At 35.9% G+C, this 21,921-nt stretch overlaps 1 long non-coding RNA gene across 1 annotated transcript; it reads left to right on the top strand.

Annotated features, from left to right (window-relative positions):
• Positions 1-1,106: 1,106 nt before the first annotated feature.
• LOC139964597 (uncharacterized) lies at positions 1,107-20,241 on the top strand. Its single transcript, XR_011792037.1, has 3 exons — positions 1,107-1,469; positions 15,936-16,140; positions 19,925-20,241. It is a non-coding gene; the product is annotated as an uncharacterized lncRNA (long non-coding RNA).
• Positions 20,242-21,921: the final 1,680 nt, after the last annotated feature.

The following is a 21,921-nucleotide window of genomic DNA, read 5'->3' as shown; positions in this document are numbered from 1 at the left end:
AAGAGGTGAATACTATGTAGCCCAACGTTGAGACGCATCATAGACTACACGCAAGCTCCATGGCCACAATCTGTAGGCTACGCTAACGTAAGGGTTACCGATACAGTGAATTATTCTTGAAAGAAAACGGACCATTAAATATATTTTTTTTTTGGAGGGGTGGGATTCTCAATTCGTACTTCATTGAAATAATGGGGGTTTCCACACAATTGGAAATCCCGGTATCTACATGCCTTGTCTATATGCTGCCTACTGCAGGCTGCCTATATATTGTTATACTAAGATAGCCTAACGTACTGTAGATGTGTGCCTATGTGCCTATATGAATATTCCATTCTACATGCGATGAAATGGCATCTAATGACAATAAGTGCTTTCTGTGTTGATCATAAATAGTGATTGTTTTTCTGTTTATTAACTTGTTTTATATATATATATATATATATATATATATATATATATATATATATACTCATGATATGTACCTTAGGTCGACAGTTTATGGTAACTGTAACTGTAACTGTCGACCTAAGGTAGGATCCATAGTTATATATATATATATATATATATATATATATATATATATATATATATATATATATATATATATATATATATATATATATATATATATATATATATATATATATATATATATATATATAACAACCTGGGGACTTGTAAATGCATCAAATGATCATAAGTCACGTGACCATGTCAACCATCATAAATTCGTACCAATACCCTTTGTACGGGCTATGGCGTATTGCAGGGCAGCAAGTACTTATTTCCAACGACGTACGTTAGTTGAAACTAAGGTATATAGTCTTAGTCCAAAAAAGACTAAGCTCCCATGTACAAGACAATATTGTAATCTCCCTCACCACAATGGAGACTGTCTGAAGTTTGCCATAATCCTCACCTTAATCTCGTCAACCGCACAATAAGAGAAATCTTAAAGAATTTGACTTAATTATTAAAGTATGTTCACATCGCCGTGGCCTGAACAGGGATTAAGCTTTCCTCTCTGGATTCCAGCTTCTCTTTCTTTTTTCCTAGCAGAAGTTGTGTTTCTCATTTATCACTCACAGTTCACCGGACGAGGGGCTATCGGCTAGATATAAATATGTGTGTGTTTGAGGTCCCGTTCGGTTCCTAGCTTGTATGTATGTAAGTATGTATTTTAGATCCTCCTGCAAGCAGGAACTCGCGAAGAAGCCTCATTGGCTTATCAAAGCCGCAAGCTTACCGAAGTCAGTCTCTTACATTCATAGTTAGCGTCCATGATTATGAATTGTCAATTGTCAACAACTCTGTAACTGGACGAGAAACATTAATCTTGGAGTGACTCGAATCGGGGACCTTATGATTGAAAGGCACCGGCGTTAACCACTGAGCTAACACTCCCCCGCTTCGCCTGATTATTAGACCCAAAGGAAGGAAACCGGTCGTGAAATGGTATTTTTCTGGTGTGTTGATCTCTGAGTATATATATATATATATATATATACATATATATAAATATCTATCTATCTATCTATCTATCTATTCCCAACAACAAGGGTAAATTGTCAACACGTGCCTTGGGGTTGCATTTGACTTTCTCCTTAAGGAAAATTGCCAAAGTACTCGCAATAAAAATGTGATACGCTTCAATTTGTATCGCTATACACCCAGTTTAACATTTAATTTAAAGTGCTTTTTATCAATTTACAATTTGTGAGTAAGATCTGTTTTGAATATCGCAAATCAAGCCAGTGTGTTTTTCTTCAGAAACAACAAGTAAATCAACAGTAAAATGGATCTTTTTTTTTTCATCGTCATATCAAATTTCGTTTTGGGGGAAATCTTCTTTAAATTTTTGCATCCGGACTAGAACAAAATAATCACAGAATATAACCACAATAAACTTCCTCAATAGGAGATTCGAATTTGAGGAGCATCAAAACCTGGAAATCAAATGCATGAATAATCGGGATCAAAATAAGAGGAATAATTTAGAGTGATAAAAAAGTGAAAGGAAAATATAACGTGAAACAATCACGTATTGTTTTGTGCTTTTGTCTGTCATTACTGACACACTGACAAATCGAAAGACTGGAAAAGGCAAATTTTAATATTTCTTATGACTCATAATTTCTACCATTCACACTCCACCCCCCCCCCCTCATCCCATATTTTCGATCAATTAATAATTTTGTAGGATTTTGTATTCATCTGTAAATTGTAAAATCTGATAAAATATGAAATATGTGATATAAATATATACATATATTTATATATATATATATATATATATATATATATATATATATATATATATATATATATATATATATATATATATATATATATATATTCATATATAAATTTACATATTATTTATATATTACTGTGGTACGAGTGCTATTTTATTATTATTATATTAGTATTAGTAGTTGTAGCAGTAGTATTAGTAGTATTCTCACTTCCGATTTTGCTTCGTGCGTACATCATGCGCAAGTCATACGGATGGCACTTTGTCGAGATTTAATAGATTCAATCGGTTAACTCGATTGGATCTTCTTCATCACACCCTCAAAGAGATTAATCAATAAAAGACAGCATCACAATTCAAATATGCCACTGGCAGTCTGAAAGGGAAATTAAATAACAAGTCTTGACAAAAAACAAAGCTAGTACACGCGATCAATGCGGGTTTTTTTTTTTTTTTTTTTTGCTTAACGCTTAATCGGCAGTAATTACCCGTGGGCAATCACCCACTTATTATTGAAAAAAACACCTACCTTTTCAACTTTTCTCATATAACCTCTAGCTAACCAAGTATCTGTCTGAAAACTTTATGGTCAGGTCACAGTTATCTACATTTGACATAGTTTTAATTTTTTTTAAAGTTCTTTCTTATCCCTATATATAGGCCATTAACTTGACCTGTAGTAGATAAACTTATTGGATAGATACTCAAATATGATACCCGTAAGACATGTCAACTTTCTATTTCGAGCTGTGCTAACAAGACGTATAAGAAAGAAGAAGGGAGAGAAGTGGGTGGGGGGTGGGTGTAGACATGTGGTGCATTTGATCCAATCCCGAAACGTCATGCTCAACATTTTATAATTCTGTTTTTTTTTCTATTCTTCTTTTTCATTGGCTATACACCTTTGAAGGTTTAGCTAGATTCGGATGTTTCTGGTATTATGTTGATGGGTCACAGTAACGTCTGGCGTTGCTATGTAACTTACTTTTCTTATGGCCCCGTGACCTGGAGTCAAGTAAGAACCGGGCAGGTGGGGGAGGGGGAGGGGCGGGGGATAAGGAATAAAGAATAATGTTTATTCTCTTTGTCATCATATCTTTAAACCAAAAATGAAAGACTTCAGAAAGGGGGAGCGGTGACAAAACTATCCCTGCACAGGGATACCGTATAGGAACTTGCTCACGATTCTCCTGCCTGTGAAAAATAACCTTGGAAGAAAAAATTCGACGTGTCTGGTCGCGTTAAGACTATAGGCTTACAATTCACTTGCATCACGACTGCTGTTAGATTTTTGATTACTCACGCATCTTTCAATGCAGTACGTGGTTCTTTTTTGGGGTTTTTTTTTTTGCACATGCAAATCGTTCGTTGACTTTGCGCTTGAAATAGGCAACAAATGCGTGCTATATGTAACGACTTGATCAAATCCTCCTCGTTAAGTACTTTTTACCAAAGACTGTTCCTCATTGACAGATTTTTTTTTATTTGTGTGATCCTGTTGATAAACTAAGGGACGATAGAAACCGATGATGTGTGAATAACGTCAAATTCTTTATCTAACTGTTTCCTTTTCTAATCGAAAAAGAGGGGGGTGGGGAGAGAGAAAAAGTGGCCCCTATTCCAAGGATTTCTTCCTTTCTTTCATCCCTGTTATTTTTTGTTTTGGTTATCAATTCGGCAATCTTGAACTTGAATAAGTCGATTTGTAAATGTGATTAGTACACAGAAATCAGTTTTGTAACAAATGCAATTAGTGATTGAAAAATAAAACAGAGGCTAGCGTTAGTCAGCGTTGATAATTATCGATGCGGAGACACCTGGGTCAATATAGCCTATATGCAAATATTCTACATAGCCTTTTTTTGGGGGGGGGGGGTGATTGAGCTGAGAGAGGGAAAAAGTACCATTAAGACTTGGAATAAGAAGAATAAGGTCTTGAGAGTTCGAAACTCGAAATGTCAGACTAATAAAATGACAAAAAAGGAGAACAAAACAGCAAAGGTAAAATGGACATGCGCATTCATTATCCTGCGTTAATGGTCGATAGTTTAACAGACCGTACAGTTCTTTATATTAAACGAATGAAAATCACAGAGCGAGGCAAGCATGCAACCGAACAAATATCAAGAAAAAAACGTAAAATTTACGGCATAAATTGATCAAGAATGCCAATGAGATGGAAGGGATTCCAAGAAGGATTAAATTCAGAAAATTATATATATTGATTCTCTTAATGTTACGTAAGAGGTCAATGAGCAACTGTATACCAGTGTTGTAGAACGGTACTCGAAGTGGTACTGTTTACTCGGCACCTCAAGTAGATACCCGGATGTTCTTAGCATTCTGTTAAAAGCACTTGGCTACGGAATTGCTAAAAACATTTAATTTTCAAAGAGTGCGATACGAGTTCACTCTTTGGGAGTATCCAGAGTGATTCATCTTTCAAGTAGTGAGAGCACGGTGGCCAATTGGCTAAGGCGTCGGACTCATGATCCAATGATTGCTGGTTCGATTCCTGCCTAGTTCATTACGTTGTGTCCTTGGGCAAGATGCTTTATCTCGCTTGCCTCTCTCCACCCAGGGGTTAAATGGGTACCTGTGAGGTAACTCGTCATTGGGCGCAGTATATAACTGCTGCCGACTGGAGGGATTGTCTCTGGGACAGGTTATCATTGACCAGGGGTAATGTAACGTCTGTATACGCTTTGAGACCTATCGCTGGTATAAAGCGCTATGTAAAAAGCAAATAGTATTAAATAAAAATATTATTAGTTGATTTCAATATTCTCCTCAGAGTGAGTTCTAAAAAATCTAACTCTGATAGAGAGTGAAAAACCCCATCCACTCGATGATTTGAAGGTAGGCTTTGACTGGAAACTGCGCTTTGATAAGAACCTGATTTTCCCTCCTCAAAAAACAGCCATCATCCGGGACACTCTCCAAGAGCGAAATCTCATTACTTTGGAAATCAAAAAGTGTCATTATCGTTTCGATTTTATAGGAGGAGCACCCTCTTATACCCCTTTATATACTAACTGACAGAATGACACACACACTAACACACCCACGAAAACTATAACAAAGGTCTACAATCAAACGGAAAGCTAAAAGTTAATTAGGCTAATACTGTTCGAATTGGATCACACCTTCCCCTGCCCCCCTTTTTTCTTTACTGCTAGTTGATCTCCTTGGGCTCAAAACATCATAGTATCGCAACAAATGCAAAGAGTTTTGACGTTTTCAATGCTATACTCTAGAGTAATAAAAAACGACAGGCGACAATGTGCTCTATATACCTCTCGACACCCCCCCCCCCCCCATATTCCTTCATTCTGCAAACACGTTTTTTACAAAATATATATATATATATATATATATATATAATATATATATAAAAAAACACCAATTATTTAGAGAGCGGCCATTGGCAAGACAGAAGAACTTAATTAATGAAGAGCTCACATTAATTGCTGTAATGGCATACTAACTCAAGACCTGAATTGCCACATCGTATAATGATGTAGATTTTGACATTTTTCTCTGAGGAATGTTTGTAATTCATGTCAATATGTATAGAAAAGATTGTAGTTATTTGCGATATCAATTCCTAGTGTATGCATAAGTCATGTAACGAAGACGGGGGGGGGGGGGTGTGGGTAGGGGTGCTTTCAAATTTTAAAGATTTATATCAATCTTCTTTTCTTTTCTTTTTTGCCAAAGTCATTGCAAGAGAAACTTTTTCTTTTAAATGTCTTTAATTTGGACGTCATGGAGCTATCAATCATTAAAAAATAGAAATCTACGGTGATATTCTGAAGCTTGTAAGAATAAAAATATTAAGAAGAAGAAGAAGGAAAAAAATAATATTTCTGGGTAAATGACACTAGCATGTGTAGAGTATTCCTCCCCATTGTCCTCTTTACACACATCCAAACTAAGATGCCCCTTTCCTGGAATGACCGAAGTTTTAAAACCCTTTATTTCGACTTTTATATAACCACGTCTATACAGGATATAAACGTGATAGATTTTGTTAAGTTTTTTTTTTAGTTTCCTTTTCTCATAAGTCGATGGGGAACGATTTGTTTGTTTTTGTATTCTCTGAAATAAATGTCACATTTCTCGTTACTAGCCAATCACTTAAATAGTTCAACGATCGTATTTACTGCCGATATAATCTCTCTGTCACAATGTTAATTTCCGTCAGTCTTGAAAACGTGTTTGACATTTCCACCGGAAGATATCAACCACGTCTATTTACAATAGCAATCCGGTTTTAACGGAAGTGCATATATTTATATATATATATATATATATATATATATATATATATATATATATATATATATATATATATATATATATATATATATATATATATATATAAACTTAAGTGGAATTAATTCTATTAAATAGAATAGAGAGGTAAATGTTAAAACGGGCAGCCCGGGGAATCGGTGGAGGCTATTCACTTTGTAGCAACTTTACTCAAATATGAAACCAATTTTATAGATTTTACACCGCCCGGCACAGTTTAGGGTTTCATTAGCAAGGTTCATCCTCCTTTGATAACTATGACATTTTTACCGAGCCCCCCCCCCCTTATTCCCCATACATTCATATACAAACCTACCTACCCTTCCATACCTCTTTTCAACTTCCACAGCCCTCTCCAACCCATCACCCCCTCCCCATATTATGAATAGTAGATACATGCAAAGTGAGTCGAATTTACATATAGTGAATAGTGAAAAAGAACAAAGTCACGGTACATCAATATTTAATTATGTTATTACCTGAAGCATTATTTCGATATCATCGTCTACTGCTGCTGCTGCTGGATTTCTGCTATAAGTGAGGAATTAGGCAAGATTGGGGCGACGGAACAATCTGTTTGGGAACTAATTGGTAACCATGGTGATTGATTGCGTAATAACTTGAGAGAAAGTTCGTCTTTTAATAAGAACTGTCAAAGATGTGTATCTTTCTTATAACTGTCTTGTACCGAGTATATAGTACTATATTATTACTGTCAACCATTGAAAAGGTTAAATATACAAAATGTACCCCATTGTGAGTATTTGGTTGCCGATTAATCGATAAATCGATGAAAAGATAAAACAATCCTGCTCTCTTTTAGACTTACATTCAAAGCCAAGCCACCAATTTCTTTTTTAGAAGTCACATTCAACGAAAGTAATCAAGGAAAAGAAAAATATTGAAATAATTTTATTGTAGTAATAAACCTTACATTGGTGACTGAGATACACATGAATACGTTTAACTGAAAGACGATGACGTCATAACGGGACGGTGACGAAATATTGCAACATTTTATGAACGTGACGTTCTGAAATCGTTACGTTCTTAATCCCAACAAACAATAAAATGATTTTTCCATTTGTTGTGTAAGGGTGCGGCGAAAGAGGTTTCACTCTGAGGGTGAGGGGTTGGGTTGGGGTTGGGGTTGGGGCGGTCATGTGACTTTGATTTGAGCGGGCAAACCAAAACTTTGCCCCTTTAAACTTTCAAACAAAATCAAACCTCCCTGAATTTGGGACCAAGAGTTCCAGATCTTATTTTTTTCTTCAAAAAAGGGCTCTTTATATAATTACCTTTTTTACTCAATTCTCCAGTAACAGGGTTATTTATTAGTTACTACCATTAACAACTGTAATTTCAAAACCTGTCAATCAAAAGTTTGCAATTAGAAGGAAAAAAAAAACAATAATAGTTACTTCCAAAAATTTCATCCAAAATCTGAAAAGTGAAATCGCGATAAAGCCATCTCACTAACATTTCCCTGTTAAGATATCAAAACTATTTTACACATTGAAACAAGTACATTCTTCATAATGTGTCTATAGTACAAACATTCAAACGAAACTTCTTATCCAACACCCAAAACAATTTATTATGCGTATTCTATATATTATCCATTACCCAAAACAATTAATTATGCATATTCTATATATTATCCAATACCCAAAACAATTAATTATGCATATTCATATATTTTGCAATGTGCTCGAAAGAAGGATCATTTCAGAACATGTATAAGGATTAGAAAAATATGATGCGTATATTTTGAATGTTTAGGTCTCTCCTCTCCTCTCCTCTCCTCTCCTCTCCTCTCCTCTCCTCTCCTCTCCTCTCCTCTCCTCTCCTCTCCTCTCCTCTCCTCTCCTCTCCTCTCCTCTCCTCTCCTCTCCTCTCCTCTCCTCTCCTCTCCTCTCCTCTCCTCTCCTCTCCTCTCCTCTCCTCTCCTCTCCTCTCCTCTCCTCTCCTCTCCTCTCCTCTCCTCTCCTCTCCTCTCCTCTCCTCTCCTCTCCTCTCCTCTCCTCTCCTCTCCTCTTCTCATGTGTAACTTTTTCATTGTTTTATTTTCAGCAAACAGATTACAGTTGTCTGTTTGTCCCTGTCTCGTATACGTGCAGTATATAGATGTGATATGTGACGTACCTGCTTCAGTGTTGTAAATATTGTCTGTCTAGTGTTTATTGCTGTCTGTGTGGTGTGTTGTGGTGTCCCGTTCGCGATATTTATTTTCGTAGTACAGCGAGGGGAAAGTCATGAATTATTCATGATCTTACAGAAATTTCCTGTTGAGCAGAAATGAATTATTCATTTTTCACTTGTAACAGCGAACAACGCTTGTTGTACAACTTTGCGCAAGCTCGTGAGCCCTCTGTTTCATCGTCGTACCGCCTGGTTGTTGTGTTATCGCTGCTAGCTGTTTGTGATGTTTGTGTTCTCTCAGTTCTGTATTGTTTATGCCTCATTCATCTCCCCCACCCACCAACACCCCCACCCCAATGCCCCTCTCTTTCTCTCGCTCATTCCTGTGGTTCAATCTTCCCTCTTTCCTATCTCTGTATCTGTGTGTCTCCATGGCAGTGTTACGTAGTGCTTCCTGTGATTGAGTTATTTTGGTCGTTTATCTTCATTTACCTCAAGAGGCTTTAAAGCAACCCCGAGAAGGATTCAGCCGCGATTTTCGACTGCCTGAGGTATTAATTAACAGCTGAAACTTCTGCGCTACATCCTGTGTGATAGTTAGGGCAATAGTTATGCGGTTCCTTGGTAAAATCCAGTGTATTTTGGCGAATCTCTCTATTCCTCGCCGTATTAATTCAACTATACTGAGCTGTAGCGATTCCGTATTAACACCAACATGATCTGTGCCAAAAAAGCGTCAAGAACTGAAGGCAAATAATCTCAAATGCAATGTTTCCCATGATCCCTTGTACCTCGTGTACTAGGCCTAAAGGTATCGCACCACAATTAATTGCTCCCATTGACTTACACACGCAACTCGTCACTTTCCAAGGCCGATAGAGCCTGGATAGAAGTTTTCAACTGACATGTCCTACCCAACATTTGATAGTTGATGGCTAGGGCTATCACAGCACATTCAACTTTTTGCCACCATGACCGTTTAGATTTTGAGCTAGAATGGGCGCAAAGTTTAGCATGGTGCTCCCCAACCCATATGCCAGCTCTCGAATCTTCTTGTTTCACCCAAGATTTTCTAAAATACCTTAAATCACCCTTCAATCCTTTTCGGGTTTTTAAACCATCAGTATTTTATATCATCCTCTTTAGCATCCAAGTATCACAATGAATGAAGATGCCTCAAAATATGCCAAAACAAATCGATACAGTTGGTCACTTTAGGGCAATTTTCCGACGGTTAACCTTTCAGGCGGTCGTGCACTACTCTAATTTTGGTGCGATGCCTAACCTATACTCTATATCGCTATGACGCGGAATGTATGGTTGACCGTGTATGGCCAGCCAGCGGGGCAATAAAGACTGCTTACTATATACGTCTGCTCGTAACAACCAATTAGTACAGCGATTTCAATCATGTGATACGCTTGTCAAAGCGTTTTTTTTGTTTAAAGTTTGACAACGCGTAACAGAATTGAACAAAAAACGCGTCATAGAAATTTGATGACGCGCAACAACTGAATCCACAAGAAAAATTGGGTTGATGAAATATAAAATCGCAAGAGATCATTTTTTTCGGTTGGAAATAACAAGATTTCAAGATGATACCTTTTGAAACAAAAGAGAACCTTAAGAGGTATAACATAATGTAATAGCATACCTGGTCAGTGATAAATCTGTTCCCCCCTTTTTTATTAATGTTTATTCAAAGCACACCACAGTCATTGGTGTGTTTTTTTTTAATGATATATCATCAGTATAGGCCACATAAGAACCCTATCCATTTCAAGGTATAAACAAAAAAAAATACTGGAAAATAGAGCAAAGTATAAAAAAAAGTTACATACAGTGTTGAAGTATACATGACCGTCATACAATCCTCTAGGTTATAGATATGATACAAACTGTAAAAACATATCTGGAATTATAAGTAAACTTTCACCGCCCTGCAGTAAACTTACATTACGTTCCTCTTTCTTGTTTTTTTCCTTCTAAATAATCAATTAGACAATACCTTTATCCCTGGAATATTCTTATAGTTTATGGTAAAACCCCCAACCTTGACCGTACTGACCCCTGTTTGACCCTTTTCATTCTTAATTATACGTACTTTGCTGTTTGTTCTGTTTCGTTTTATTTATTTCTGAAGAAACCGGAGAAACAGATTAAGCCATCACCGGTAATGAATTAAGTATGTATGCATGACAACTCATCTTATGGATTAATTTTATCGTGTGTTTTACCCCAAAGATTCTCCAGTTCATTACCCACCTGTGGTAACGTTTTTCAATCTGAAAAGGTCGATCAACGTCAAATCAGGTGAAACAAACGTTCAGTGCATATTTAAAGATGCAATTTACGTCGTTTGCAAGTATAGGATTCCCACTGGACTTCAAACATATACGCTTGAATAGAAATCCATCGAATCGTTTATAGTCTGTTTCGGGTAATTGCAATTACAATAAGTCTTGACATTTGATTCTAAAATGTCCACTTATGCAACACCATTTGCAACGGACGTCGATCCTTGTGGAAAATAGGGCTAAGTGCCCCCCCCCCCTCTAACGGTTAAAACTAGAGACAAAGGTATGATGTCCACCCAGCCCCCCCCCCCTACTCCCTACCATATTCCAACAAGATACCGGGAGCGTGCATAAAGTAATCAACGCGATTAGGCCTATTTCCTTCATAATCTGGAGAAGAATCTTGTCCTCTGGGATGCTTTTGTTATTCTAATTGATGTGATTAATTTATTCCCATTATAGTTATTCGTAGAATCAACGATCGAGACATGCTTTGCACCAATTAACATAAACGTTTACAAAGTGGCAAGTTTTCAGGTCGTTACAAGGTCAAATTAATTTTGCCAGATTTATATGAAATAAATGTTTAGCTATATATATATATATATATATATATATATATATATATATATATATATATATATATATATATATATATACCTTCTTTTTGAGGAACAACCTTGGGAAGAAATTTAATCCTAGAACCCATTTGCCTTTGTTAGACAGTTAACTGTACTTTGATACCGCAATAAGTTTAAAACCATTTTCTGTCATCCTTTTATTACAAACACGAACTTCGTTGTTGACAGAATTCATGGAGGTTTCACTCTCAGTCGTTTCTTTGATTTCCAACAAGGACTGGCTTTTTTTTTCTCCTCAGCAACTTTTTGTCGATGTTTTTTAATTTTCGTGTTTTACTTAATCATTTAATTTCATCACGCGCTCCAGATAGCACGCTATGTCAGCTAGTTAATTTCCTCGCTTGCGAAAACAACTGAGGAGAAAAGGAGTTTATAATTAAAATGTGACGTCAAAATGACGGTTAGCCCTGAAAAAAAAATGGTTAACGTTTGATGTAAAAAGAAAATTGAAAGCATGTGTTCTCATTCATTCGCATGCGTCTTATAATATATTTGGTATATACTTATACGCGAGACCATTCTTCAAAAATTTTCATTAAATTGGGATGAAGTTTGTGCTAATCAGAATATATCCATTTTTATATAGGGAAGGATTTGGTGGACTATAGTAATTGACAGAAGCATAGTTCCCATGACATCAGAAAATGTCACATGACGTTTTCTTTCGTTTATCACCGTACCATATATGAACTTGAGCGAATTATGAAACTGTGTGAAATTGAAATTAAAGATCGGAATGACGTAAAATATACTACAAAATTATTAATATTTTCTAACTTTACTATTTTTCGCGATAGGTTTATGAAATTTATTGATTTATTTATTGGTGAGAAATTGTATTTGAAAAGGTCATGGTGAAAATTACTTTATCATATTTGATTCAATATCTTATGCTACCGAAGGTGTGCTATATTGATGCATGGTTCATACATACTTATTGCACACAGAAAACAATGAAGCCTACGCACATGCGCATTGGCTGCATTCGCTTATTCCGACAAATCGTTTCGCGAAACTGCTTTACCCTAGCAACAAGCTCATACCAGTAGCAAAGAAAAACATGCAGCCAGCACAATATACACTTTGATGTAAATATCATATGATAAGTAAGAAGAAGGGTTTTATGGTTTCTAAGACTGAGGGTAAGAATGTGTAGACGAATGACTAAGTAATTTCATTGTTTCATTGTTGGAGAGTAAGAGATATTTCTAGCCTAAGTCAGCCTACATCTTTCTTACAGTCGGAAATGGTGTATTTAGCGCCTACCACGCTAAATGTCTCTGAACAAAACATTGTAGGTGCAATACCACAAATAATCGTTCCATTGACTGAAACACTAAATTTGTTACTTTCCAAGCCGCCCTTAAGCATAGAGAGAAGTTGTCAACTGACACAAGGGCGTAGGAACCGGGGGGCTGGGGGCCAGCCCCCCAGTGAAAAATGTGGAGGGGCGGAAGTATCATTCCGCCCCCCCCCCCCGCTTCGCAAGTCGTAAACCCCTTTTTCATTTCCAAATGAGAAAAAAAAATCTCATTTGGAGCACCAATTGCATCTAAGGCCAGGTGAAAATACAAAATTAAGTTTATAAAATGGAGTGGGTGTTGAAGTGTGCTATATTGCACCAAATTGCATCTGAGGCCCCCTGGAAATGCAAAAAAAGGGACACCCCCTCCCCTTAGACCTAAAGGAAGTAAAAAACTATGATGATGATGACAGAAAATATGCCCAAAAAATATCACATTAGGACATTTTATGTCTGTTTTGTCGAAAATGACTAACCTTTCGAGCGAATGTACAGTACTGTAATTGTGGTATGATAAATTTACTATAGCTTCCATACTTACTGACATCCTATACTGAGCAGTAAGGAGGGTGGGTTGGATTGTGGTGGGATGGGGTGGGGTGGGTTTGATATGAAGTCTGACCCTAGAAACGATCATCTATAAGGCAAACACATTATAGTACTAGTCAATATCGTCATATCCATTAGTAGTATTATTTTGTTCATGTGATAGATTTGTTCCGTTTGCGGAGTTAATGAGAAAGCATGTTTGTGTGTAAGTAATTATCTTCTCCCGCATTCGTGGTCGCCTAAGCGTAGTATAAATAACTGCCTGATTTTTGTTGATTATTAACAGATAGTAAACGCACACAATATACTTACGAAATCACATAATAAATCATTGTATATCATGTAAAAACTATTGGAAATCTGGTACATTAGGACGATTATATATATAAATATATATGTATATATATATATATATATATATATATAAATTCTCTTTGTGTACTTCATGCTTTAACTAAATGAAGATGTCCAAATTAACCCAGTCATTATGACTCGAAATGGCAAACGATAATAGTAATGATTCGGAATTACATAATATTCTCTCAATATAAATTGACTCTGTCTCACTGTTATATTTCTGCGAAAACAAAATTGTTTTTTTGTTTTGTTGTTTGTTTGTTTGTGTGTGGGGGGGGATTTAATCATTTGAAAATAATTTGTACCCTAACAGCTATCTTGATGAATATATATTAAAGATTAATGAACACACAGGGAATAAAAAAAGGTGGGAGCGGACCTTCATTTATAACTCATTTCTTGCAAACGTTATACATGTTATTACCTCGATTTTTTGCCTGTCATCAGTTAATTTGTCGTCCATCTATTAAAGAATAATGAACATCGCGAAAATAAAATAAAAGCAAATAGAATGAAAAACACCGCAAACGTTAAACATGTTATTTCCTCCATTTTTTTATTGGCCTGTCATCAACTCGTTTGTCGTCCATGTATTATAAACTAATGAAACATCGCGAAAATAAAATAAAACAAACAGAAGGCAAAAACCTGACCTTCACGCCTTAAATTTTTTCAGATGATTTTGTTTCGTATACAATTTGACCAAATATGGTATAAAACTTAAGAACGTTGCTCTCATGACGGTTGATCAAACTGTCTATCATCGAGGTGCACATATTGGGGGTTTAAATCATCAAGAAAAGCCTTCATATCTGTTTGCGTGAGTGTGCGCGCGTGTGCGTTTATGTTTGCGTTTATGTATGCGTGGGTGTGTGCGCGCACGTGTGTGTATGCGTGTGGGTGATTCTTTGGTTTGTTTGTGCAAGTAGCGGGGTTGATTTAATCTTCTTTATCCATTACTATAATAATAAGAAAACTAAAAACAATAGTTATAACATTTATATTGCTCTAAGTAAAACCCGGAAAGACCAAAGATATAAACGACTTCACAGAGACAAAACATTAATAAGGCTATCTACAAGCTGACAAAATGTCTGACTGAATAAAAAGGAATTCCCTTCAATTTGGATTTAAATCTGCTAACAGAAATCGCATTTCTAATAGAGAAAGGTAGTGAATTCCAATGAATTCAGTGTGAGCCTGTATTCACCACAGACTATTGACTACAAGCAAGATCGCCGTAGGATTGTAATCGAGTGTTATAGGAAATGCCAAAAAGAGATTTTTTTTTTAGAACTACAGTGACTTCTGGACGGTCGATTTGGGATACAGGGGTACATAAAGGGCAAGAAATAAAAAATCATGAGAAGTGCCTTGAAGGTAACTCTCGTTGTTTCACAGACACAGTGAAGTTGATAGAGTTCAAGGGGGGCTTATACTTGAATGTTTTAGACTTCCTAGTAAATTAATCTACATTAGTCGAATTCTGGATACCCCGTAAGTGTAACTACAATTAATGTAAACTTTTATGACTTCATGAATTTCATCGATAGATCTTCTAAGTTTCTAATGTCTTTGTTTATTTGTTATATGAGAGAGTGTTGAAGAGTAGCTGATGTCACAAAACAAACGCCACCCCTCCCGGGTGGTATTAATGAAGTGCATCTCAGTTAAAGGGCCAGGGTAGATAAGTATACTAGCTTCATCTGGTTCCATTTCTTTTGTTTTCATACTAACGTTATGTACGTATGTATGTGCGCGCGTATGCGTGTGTGTGTGTGGGCGCGTGTATGTGTGTATGGGTGTATGGGTGTATGTATGTATTGATATATCGGTGTAAGTATGTATGCGTGTATTTATATATATATGTGTGTATGTGTGCATGCATGCGTCCATGGATGTGTGTATTGCAATTGAAATAAACTAAACAAACAAACTGCTTATTGAAGTCTGAACATGTGTGACCATTTTTTCACTTTCTAGCATATTAATTTGGTAGCAATCCTGCATGGGGAGCTTTAAACCAATTTTCGGATTCAGGCTAATGATATTCTGTATCATTTGATTTGCAGAAAACGGATTTTTCTCCGCTAGAGCCACAATGTGAGCCTATATGGCATCTTGCCGGCTGGAAGGACTTACAACTAGACACATTGGTTGGTAGCATGAGAAGGGGTAGCTTGATAGGCGGTGACTTGACACATTGGAAGGTAAGTGTCTAAAAGGTGACGAAAGACACACGGGTAGATCGAGAGTGCAGCAGCTGTGAGAAAACAGGTAAGTTCATCGCTCTTAAATATTTTTTAAAAACTGGTAAATTTTGGGATTCCGTCTTTCTTGTGGCAGAACTGTACTATTTTAAGAAATTTAAGGTTAGTTTCTGTATCGAGAGGTAAATATTCTACTTCTCCATGATATATAGCTCTGAAATTGGAAAGAAAGAATTAATGAATATATGAATTAATTTTCTAAATTAGGGTATAATATCTACAAATGTAAATGAAACGAGCAATATTAGAATCAAGGACATCAACAAAAATATGCGCAAAGTGAAAAAAAGAACTATTTTGGCCTCTGAGAAGCTCCATTCAAGCAATATAAAAATCATTATATCAAATAACTTCACTTTAAATTCCCCAAAAGATCATAATTCATTCTTTGATGCTATCCAAATTAATAACTCCCTTTGAGGAGAGCATTTTACGCTATAACGAAGAGGGGCTTCCAATGATGTTTTTGTAAGCTAAAATAGAGGGATCTTTTCAATCTATTTGGAGTTAAATTTTGTGGGATTTTTTTCTTTTTTAGAAAGCAATAAAATGTACTTCTCAAAAGAGTGAATATCCAGGCCGGGGACTCTCAAAGAGCCCCTCTTTCACTCTTTTTCACTCTTTCCACTCTTTTTTCACTCTTTGGAATTAAGAATGAAGAGCGTTCATTTGTAAATACATAGGCTACAGGACAAAATTTCATGTTGAGTAAAATTTCTTATACAAATTAACAATTACAAGGACACGTATTGGTATCCATTTGTGCTTCATTTACCATGATTTTATCAAATACTCCCCCACTGGGTTTTTATATATATTTTTAATTATTAATTCGGGAACCAATATTAAAATTGGCTCATCTCCAGTTATACAGGGATGCGATATTAAAATGACATTTGTAGTAATTTAAACCCTTTTTTTCCTTTTATTTTGTTGTTGTATAGGGGCATCAAATTTTGGTCTCAATCTTCTAACAATGGTTAACTCTTTTGAAGGGAAACACAATGCAGAGAAAATCCATTAGCACTAATTACTACTTTATTAAAATGGCATATTGATTTACAAAAATGATCAGTTTCTATACGAGATGAGAAGATTTTACCTCGGAGAAACAGATTAATTTACTGAATGCAGTCCGTTAAGAGTACAGTTAGAGTGGTTCGAATTATTATTTTTTTGTTCAAAGCAATAAAACCTTTCCGCAGCTTTGATTGTACCAAACAGGAAAATATATTATGTACACTAATGAGAGAAATCGCTCCAATGAAGTAGAAATTGTAAAGTGTAGAAAACACCATTTTTTACCATATTTTTAGTTCTCGAAAGGAAAGAGAGAACGACATAAATTAAGAGTTCACTTCATAAAGATTAAAAAGATACAGTAATTTGTTATAGCGCCTAAGGCGTAAGATTCTGGACACTTATGCGTTCAATATACAATATACTTTGAATTAAGCGTAGCCTAAAGGCCTAGCCTGCATATTATCTGTAACTTTTGGACTGATTTTCAAGGCTTCATGAAATGGGATGGACTCGACACAAATTGAGTTCATTTCCTAACATTTAAAACGAAAAACAGTAACTTGTTTATAGCGCCGAATTCACTTTTCTTATGTGTCCAATACAGAAGACGGTGGAACCTAACACAATAAGTTGAAACCTAGCCTATAGGCCTAGCCTGCGTAGTTTATAGCCCTAAATTTTGTACAGATATTTTAACACCTCAAAAATTCTCAAAAACTGCTAAATAATCAGTTTAGACGTACTTAATACTAATACATATTCCCTCCATATATAGATCAGAATCGCACTCACAACAGGAAAACATGTTCTCGTAAAACGAATTTGAATTTTCTTGTACGTTTCACTGAAGCGATCAAGCTGTTTTCAAGCTACGTGAATTGTGTTGTTTTGTCGCTTATAGTCAGGTTTTATCTTGTAAACATATCTCTCTCTCATGCATAGCTTCGAACCTCCATTTTTGTTTTCATTGACGATAGATCGTACTATGAACGGGTCACTAAAATGGTCAAATGAAACGTGGTGAAAATAAAACGCTTTTCCCATAATTATGACCAAAGTTGCTTCTCTGTTTAAGTATAAAACTTACGTGGATTGTCGTAATGCAGGGGTGGGCAACCTTTTTGAATGAATGGGCCAGATATAAGGAGGGAAAAATTGACTGGGCCGCAACTCACCAACGACCTGCTGTTGATTTCAAATCTTTGATTCCGAGGACTTTCAAGCCCTACGTGTGTGTACTTAATCTGTATAATTCACAAAAACATAATGTCAATACAGTACAGTTGATAATTAATGGGAATAATAGGCCTACCTGACAGCATCATTAGTGCCGATAAATTCTAAGCAGCTAACTGTTTTTTTGTGATGATGTAAAATAGATTGATTTTTTTGTCTTGAGACATCTCACGGGCCCACCCAGTCGTAATTAAGATGTCACAGGAGAAGAAAAAACATCTAGTTATATTGAAGAGTTTGACAAACAACAACAAAAACTTTCATATCCATTCGGAACTGGAAATAATTCCCCCCTAAGTCTACGCCGAAATTTTCTAATAGCTAATATTATCCCATTTCATATTCACGTTTTTTTTTAATCCGACGATGCGTTGTCGAATTTTCGATTAAAGATACCTAGTTATGCATAAACATAATCTCTTAGACAATACCAATGACCTGCAGAGATATCAAATTAAGATTCAATAAGATCTCGAAAGCCTCCTTAACTTTCTAGGTATTGGTATGTTGTTACATTCTTTCTTAATTTTCATTCTGGCGATTTAAAAAAAAAAGAGGGCAGCAGATTAAATTTCAGTCAGTTTAAAACACACGAGTATTCACACATGTCTCCTATATATGGAGGTGGTGATGATTTATACTGCAGTCAAGGACAGATTTGTAATTTATTCATATATGCATGAAAAAAACCGATTCCCCGGCCCGCATGTGTTAGTTTATATCAATAAGAAAGTAACCGGTAATTTGCTCGTCTCTTTGTTTCTATTTCAAACCTAATAACTTCGTAAATCAGTTAATTTTAACAAAGATGTCTCACTAACACATCATTGATTTAACACAGTCAACTGATTACGTGACGTCACACTAGTCTCATATATATTTCCTTTCGAAACTTCGTTTATTTTTGGCGGTTAAATTGAAATCATTAAGTTCGTTCCCAAGCGTTAGCACTTTTGAATCTCTACTGCAGCTTGATAGAAGCCACCCCCCGCCCGCCCCCGGCCCGCCCGGTCACTCAGTGGTATAATAACTGTGGTTGAGACCTCCGTCCAGCCCAATCCAGCTTTGCTTACGACACTGAGCGAGCACAGCCATTTCAGCATCAGTTCAAGACATGAAACTGCAGCACTATCACGGTGCTCGTATAGACCTGTGAATGGTACGGATTTACTTCACCCTTGTATTCCAGATATCCACTCAAATATATACAGTTACAATTCTTGCCGTTTACAACGCTTTTTTGGTAAACCAAAATTGTAGCTACTTCGTTTTTTGAGGGAGGATTTTCGTCACGTATCCTTTAGCGAGATGTTAACTGCTAGAAATATTACAGAGACAGAAGAAAAAGAGAGTGAAAAAAAGACCTTGCAGGAATTTTAAAATTAGCAGCGAGATTGACTGATTAATCGCCGGTAACACAATCTTACAAATCGGATCGACACATAAGAACTATAAGACAAAACAAAGGGGGGAAAAAAGAAACAGCTTTCTCCCCCTCTCTTTGTAAATCTGTTCTTTCTTTCTTTTTTTAGATATATATTTCTAAACTCGGCGAGAACCTTACTATGTAATCATTTCCGGAAGAGCTTTTGGGGGTATAAGAAGACATACTTGGCGTTATCCTTAGTTTAATCATGACATACCCCGGCAAACATGAAGAAGATGAGATATTGTCAAACTGGAGAAACTGAGAAAAGGTTCAACATAGCATGCCACCTTATTACTTACGCAAAACCGTATGTCATGTACCGATAACATCGATGAAGTTTGAATATATTTGAATTTTGATAGGAAGAAAAACATAATATAAACAGTTTTGCCATTTTGAAGTCAAACCAGGCACGGAGGGAAAGCGTTTGTGCTGTTGATATAGCAATAAAGATTAAATAAATAAAAACAAATAATTTTAATTTAAATTTAAATAATGTATTTTTCCAAACGAAATAGTGATTGAAATATGATACCAAAATGACATTTTCGACTCTTAGGGCCTATGTATGACCTGATGACGTCATTTACTCTGCAATATTGCCAGATGACAAAATATCAACTACTTTAAAAAAATATATAACAATATCTTCGCGGTGCAAAACGCTACAAAAGGACGTCGATTTGATGAAGAATTCTGTTGGCAAATTTTGATAGCTTTTAGCAATCAGAGGATTGCGTTAAAAAATGCATTCATAAATGACGTATCGATGGACCAAAAAAACCCACACGTTTGATATGTTATGCCGATGCAATCCATTAAACAACTATACTCAAAACCAGAAATATAACCTGAAACAAGAAAATCATTGTCTTGGTTTCTCACGATTATATCAATCAGCCACACACATAAATAAAAGCTAGCTGAATATATATATATATATATATATATATATATATATATATATATATATATATATATATATATATATATATATATCCGTTAAAGGCGAGCTGTCTCTCAATGACTTGGTGAAGCGTAAATCATGCATGCTAGAAATGCACGAATAACGTCATAGATTATGCACAATCCTGCGTTCATCTGTACAGCCTCAAAGTATACACATTGCTATAGCTCTATCACATTTGCGTTTTTGTCTTCGCTTAAACAGGTGATGAATACATACCCATATATATACATATGACCGCGTATTTAATATTAGGCAGATATAAAGAGGTTATTTTTTTTAAGCTTACCTGTCTCCCAATTAGGTTGCCCTTTTACTTCCCAATTAATCATCTTGGCTCTTCTTCTCTTTTTTTTTTAAACAAAAAGACACTTTAAGGTAACAATTAATAAACCTTGATTTCTAATTCTGGCACAGCAAATAGAGATAACATCAGGCATGGGCTATCCTTTCCCTTACCAAGCTTCCAACTCAATTCAACATCCTTCGTGACACATATCAGCTTTCATATTTCACTGTCTAATGCTGTAATTTACACTGTCAGTGAATCACGGCATCCACCACCCCCCCCCCTCCTCCTCGCCCTGAACACACACGCACACACCCAAACAAACCCCCTTTCTACCTCACTTTTAATGAATTTTAAGATATATATCTTTTCATTTCGGATTCGAATTGCTCATGGAAGTTTTCCTTTTATTCAAAACCATTCAGAATTGATAAATCATATTAACTTGAATTTTGTAGTTGTTTGTTTTGTTTTTTTCGTTCGTTCTTTCTTTCTTTCTTTCTCTCTCTCCACCCCTCTCTCTCCCTCTCCCTTCTTTGTTCTTATTACTTATCTTTGGAACGTTAATTCTCAGCATGTTCCCTATCTTAATAAACCCTGAACATAAAAATACCCCCTAGGGTAAATTAATTTACATCTTGCTTTCTTTCACTTTTTGACAGAAAACTGAATTTTTGTTTTGGATTTTATGTTTTGCCAATTCCAGATATTTATCGCCATCTATATATACCACCCCTTTGACACCCACACTCTTAGCATTTGTCCGGTACATTAAACTACTTGTATAATACTGTACCTCTCTAACTCTCCCCCTCTCAAGTGCCAAACTGACCTACCAATAAAC

This window comes from Apostichopus japonicus, chromosome 23 (genome assembly GCF_037975245.1).
Source record: "Apostichopus japonicus isolate 1M-3 chromosome 23, ASM3797524v1, whole genome shotgun sequence".
NCBI classification, from domain to species: domain Eukaryota; kingdom Metazoa; phylum Echinodermata; class Holothuroidea; order Aspidochirotida; family Stichopodidae; genus Apostichopus; species Apostichopus japonicus.
The sequence above is the reverse complement of the archived record's forward strand: the minus strand, read 5'-3'. Positions and strand labels throughout refer to the sequence as shown.